This window comes from Rhipicephalus sanguineus, unplaced genomic scaffold (genome assembly GCF_013339695.2).
Source record: "Rhipicephalus sanguineus isolate Rsan-2018 unplaced genomic scaffold, BIME_Rsan_1.4 Seq1073, whole genome shotgun sequence".
NCBI lineage: Eukaryota > Metazoa > Arthropoda > Arachnida > Ixodida > Ixodidae > Rhipicephalus > Rhipicephalus sanguineus.
Genome location: NW_023614277.1, coordinates 258,464 through 264,463, shown reverse-complemented (window position 1 = coordinate 264,463; position 6,000 = coordinate 258,464).

The window sequence follows — 6,000 nt, the reverse complement described above, 5'->3', positions numbered from 1 at the left end:
TGCACACCGGACTTCTGTATCAACAGACTGCATTCTCATGTTACAAAAGTAGACTTCAGGTAAGAGCTCAAGAGCTCTAGAAAGGCTTCAACAGATATCAGGCTGCTGTTAACAAATGCAAGTTTGTCATCATGTTCGGTGATGCAACATTTAACGGACTTGATCAACTGGTGACCTCGGAGGGAATAAAATAAATCTTCCGCATCCAGACGAGCTTCACAAGATCCAGGGTTATCATTGAACAAAATGTCAACATCGCATTAATTAGACACTCAAAAGGGTCTTTGACATCCAGACAAGAAAGGTGCGTCAGCAAGTAGCTGGATACTTCGTATTGCCAAGTGTGGCGTTCGGATACCGTAGACCGTACCATCCCCTTATGCGTTTTCGCGGCAAGGAAAACTTGCAGAGGGCTCATACGTGCCCTTTCGACCACTGAGGCGATGCGCTCAAGGCCAAACTGAATTAAGGGAGGGACTACTATATATATATATATATATATATATATATATATATATATATATGTATATATATGTATATATATATATATATACATATATATATATATATATATATATATATATATATATTCTCACGGGGTTGTGACGTCGACGAAGGCAGCAGTCGATGTGTCCAAGATGAAAATCTTTATATATAATGCCAAACAGCATTCGACCTTGAACAGGTCGAATGCTGTTTGGCATTCTTCAGACCACCGAAAGGGGATGTCGAAAGCGAGTAGCTGGAGCAGCTATTGAGGCGAAGTTCTGGATAAACCGACGAAAATAGGGGGCGAGGCCAAGGAAACTCCGCAACTCCATCGGTCTTTCCGGGCGCGGAAAGCGAAGAACCGCAGCAATCTTCTCAGGGTCTGGCCGAATTCCATCTTTGCTAACGACGTGTCCCAAGACCTTGCTAGATTTGCTGGCGAAACAGCATTTCTTGGTGTTGAGTTGGAGACCAGCGCCGGCAAGGCACGTCAAAACTTCATGTAAGCGTTGCAGGTGCTGAGGAAACGTTGACGAAAAGATAACAATGTCGTCCAGGTAGCAAAGGCAAGTTTTCCATTTGAGGCCGCGCAGCACGGTGTCAATCATGCGCTCAAAAGTCGCGGGCGCGTTGCACAGCCCGAAAGACATCACGTTGAATTCGTATAGCCCGTCGCGGGGTTGCGAACGCCGTTTTCTCTTTATCGCCTTCATGCATGGGAATTTGCCAGTAGCCTGAACGCAAGTCGAGGCTTGAAAAGTATTCCGCGCTTGTAAGGAATCGAGGGCGTCGTCAATGCGTGGAATGAGGTACACGTCCTTGCGGGTGATCTTATTGAGCGCCCGGGAATCCACGCAAAAGCCATCCTTTTACGGACAGAGCCATCTTTTTTACGGACCAAAACGACAGGAGACGACCAAGGGCTAGATGAGGGGCGTATTACCTCACGTTTGAGCATGTCAGCAACGTTTTCTTCTATAATTTTTCTCTCAGCAAGAAACAAGCGGTATGTCCGGCGGTGTACAATAGATGTTCCGACTGTCTGAATTCGATGCGCTGTAGTGGTAGTGCGGCCCAACGTAGACGAGTAAACATCGAAAGGATTTGCGTGTTTCTGTAACAATGCGAGCAGCTGCTGCGTCTGTGAAGCTGTCAAGTTGTTTCTGATGGCGGCGGTAAAGGCTGAGGAAGAAGCACGCTCCGCGATGGAAGGGTCTTTGGATGAGACGGCTTGCAGGGGCATGACGAATACAGGCTCGTGGTCGGCAACACGGGCCACCGTAGTGTTCTGTGCCAATAGAATCTTCTCCGATGTTGAATTTACGGCGGTGATGAGAGCAGATCCATTGCGAAAACGAACGACACCGGACGGAAAAGTATGCCTTGACGAGCGCAAAGTGATGGAGGGGAGACCAACACGTCGCCGTGGTCGATGTCGTTGGACGTAATGGTGACAATTTGTTCGTTGGCGGCAGTTCGGTGTCTTACGCAGGGATCAGACGAAGTGGCTTCTGGGTGTCGTCGTAGAGCATGAATTCGGTGTCAGTGAGGTGGACGACGCGTTCGCCAGAACAAATACCGCGGAAGCAGATGAGAGAAAATCCCACCCTAAGATTAGTTTGTGAGAGAAACGGGACAGGACAGCAAACTGGATGTGATGACGGATACCGTCGATAAAAACACGAGCAGTACAAAAAGCGGAAGGGCGAATTGTGTTCCCCTGGGCATCGACTAACGTCGGTCTATCGTAACGCGTCATCACTTTGTTCAAACGTTGACACAAATCAGCACGTATAACAGGAAATGTCGCACCCGTGTCCGCCAAAGCATCGACATGCACTCCTTCCACTACGACAAAGACCATGTTGCACGGGCCTGATGGAGGAATTTCAGTCCTAACTTGGAATGCAGTTTTTCCCCAAATCACCTAGTTTTCGGACCGATTATCGGTGCCGAATGAGGCAGGTCGAAGTGGAGAAGAGGAGCGGCGAAAGGGCGGATCGGCTGTTCCGTGGTGGATTAGACGCGGGCGGAGATGGAGACGGGCGACAAGTAACGCTGACCATGATAAGAGGCCCCAGTGGAAAAATCCTGTTCGCGCATGTCGTGACCTCGACGCTCGTCCTGCTGGCGCTTTCGGCAGAAACGAGAGATGTGGTCGCGATACCCGCAGTAGTAGCATCTGGCATAGGCGTATCCACCGCGGGGGGGCAAGAGGGGCGCTAGTCCCCCCACATTGAAAAGTTAGGGGGGCTGAGCCCCCCCACTTTCGAGAGTGGTCACTGTCGGCTGCACACTGGGAAACCATGAACTGAGGCGAACTTTTACTTCTACACAGCAATCACTTAATTATGACATTTGTCCCGCGCTTCTGCTGTAGAGAATGCCTCCCGTGTCTCACGACCACGCAATGTAGATTCTCTGCCGTGCAGGCCGCCTATGCTACGCGTTGCGCTACAGCTTTCGAGAGAAGGCTGAGCAGGAGCTCTTAATGTCAGAGCACTCTGTCACGATTTTATTCTGCTCTGCCTGGCCGGAAATTTACATAATCGACGACGTAAATAAGGACAGGAACCAGTAAACGTTTCATGGACAGATCAGACACTATTCCTGTTTCAGCAAATTCATTTTCTTTGATAGGAAAGGAATAACATCACTGCTGCTCTATATCTAATTTGCTCGTGAGTCGATGAGCGACCAATCATAAACAGCTAACGACCAATGCGGAAGGAAAAAAATGCGGGTTATTTTTACGTTATAATCACCCATATACTTTGCAAGAAAATTAGTGCTTACACCGTTTGCATAGGCGTACTTACTTCGAGGGGCCGGAGGGCCTTCCAAGCAAAGCAGAAAACAGCGCAATACAACGAAGGCAAAGACCAAACAGGACAGCGCTGGTCCTGTTTGGTCTTTCTTGCCTTCTATTATTGCGCTGTTTTCTACTATGAAGTTCGCACGCTCCAGGCAAAGTTAATAGTAATAATATCTGGGGTTCACGTCCCAAAACGACGACATGATTATGAGGGACGCCTTAGTGGAGGGCTCCGTAAATTTCGACCATCTGGGGTTCGTTAACGTGCGCCTAAATCTAAGAACACAGGCCTCAAACATTTTCGCCTCCATCGAAAATGAAGCCGCCGCGGCCGGGATTCGATCCCCCATCCTTCGGGTCTGCAGTCGAGTGCCATAAGCACTAGACCGCCGTGGCGGAGCACTCCAAGAAAAGTTGCAAATACAATTACGATGAGTATAAAGAATGTACTACGCCCCTAACACGACAAATTATTACTTAAAAAGAACTTGTGGTTGACATGTTAACAATAATATTAATATAGCAATAGCAATAATAATAACAGTGCGCCAAAAGCACTATTTCGATTAGGAGCAAACAAGGCAGAATATAAGATACGCAAGCCTAAATATCTGCAAGAAAGTGTAGTACTAATTACGGAAAGGGAAATGTGCAGTCACTGTTGCCTACACTAAAAAAATGCAATTATTAGTGAGCAGCTTCTAGACGTTAAAGGGGTGGTGCCATCAAATTTCGAGGCTATAACAAGCATGTTGTGGGTTCCCATGTATGCAAGGACACTCCACGCGAAGGGTCGGACACAGCAAACGTTTAGAATATATTTTAATTCACTTCCAAAGTGTACCTAAATGCCCATCCTCCCGATCGAAACCCATCGCTAGCGCGCCAACGCTGACGTAGATCTGTAGGATGGTCAACGAAAGTTGTAGTGACGTCACACCAGATCTGCTGTAGTAACGTGAGTGACCTCCGGACCTTCGCCACTTCCGCAACGTACGTACCGGCTGTAGTGAACAAGAATATATTCCAATTCACTATAGTACCGGCAAAGCATCGGTTGCTTCATCACTCGCCGAGTTTCGATCGCTTCCTGGCTAAGTGCGTCACAGCCTTGTGTGGTCACGTGACCACGCCTCCTACACTTCTACGTCACTACCCAACTTCGGTGCCCAGAAACCGAAACCGAAAGTTGTCCAAATCAAAAGGCGATATTACATTATTTAGCGAGAATACATGAATCTTGGTGCGTGCATCATGCATCCTGGAGCTATAGGAAACGCTTACAGCAAAGATTGCGCAAGCCACAAATTTGGTGGCACCACCCCTTTAACGAAATTTCATTGAATGATACAAATCTATACTACAAGGGAGGCCGCTGTCGGCGTAATTGTATATATGCATAAAGTTAAATAAAACTTCTGTTTGGTCTAGTTTGTACATAGCTTTTAAGATGAAAACTTCAGCGCAAACCCGGACGGACCACAAAAAATAGATGAGACAATCACAGCGCAAGTGCTTATATCATCTATTCTTTGTGGTCTGTCCGGGTTTGCGCTGAAGTTTTCATCAACTATAGAGCTCTTGAATGAAAATAGCGTGAAAAAACGTAGGATGAGACGAAGAAGGCTATGCAACCCAAGCCCATACTTACGTTTTTTTCGCGCTATTTTCATTCATCATGAATTACCAACTCACCCAACAGTCTAATCTTCTAAGTGGTGTGGGTTATGTATAAAAAGTGTTGCTTGCAATACTATTAAATGCATAGCACGTATATGCACGGCTGTCCCAGTGTATGCTACGTAGAACTAACTGCCCGTACTTTCTCTGTAATGTTATTCAACACTGCTAACGAAATTCAATCTGTGTATGAAGAATCACAGAGTTGAGTGGGAATGAGGTTCTTGTCTCTCTCCTCTCTCTCTCTCTCTCTCTCTCTATATATAATATATATATATATATATAATATATATATATATATATATATATATGTATGTATTTATATATATCTATATATGTAACGGACGAGACATGGCGTCAGTTGGAACACCAGTTTAATCTAACTCCTCGTCTTCCTCCTCTTCCTTTCCCCCATTCACCCTTGAACCGTCACACGTTTCCCCCTCCCCCCGAGAGAGCGTCAACTTATTGGGACAATAGTAGAGGCGCAGTTTGCTGACGTGCACAATGTCAGTAGTTCTGCTTAACGGTGCCACGCATCGATCTATCTCATAGTTCACAGGAGACACTCTACGAAGGATCGTGTAAGGCCCTTCCATGACTGAGCTGAGCTTTCCTTTGTTTGGGTGCCAAGGTGTTTCGTAGAGCACCAGTTCGCCAGGTTGAAGATCTTGTGGTAGGAATTTTTTGTCGTAGATGATCTAGTTCTTCTCATGGTAAGCTAGCGTGTTCTTGACTGCACTTTTCCTTGCTTCTTGCACACTTTCCATCGGCGTGTCTAAAATGGTATCATATGAAGGTATTCCATACATCAGATAGGATGGTGGATATCGGGTTACTTCATGTGGAGTTCTATTGTATTCCTGGACAATGTCCGAAAGATGTTTGACCCAAGACTTCTGCGGCTGCTCATTCATTTTGCACTTCAACCGGGTTACAATAGTCTGATTCGTACGTTCGTTCATGCCATTACATTGAGGGTGTTGTGAGGACGTGAACAATTGGTGGACATTGTT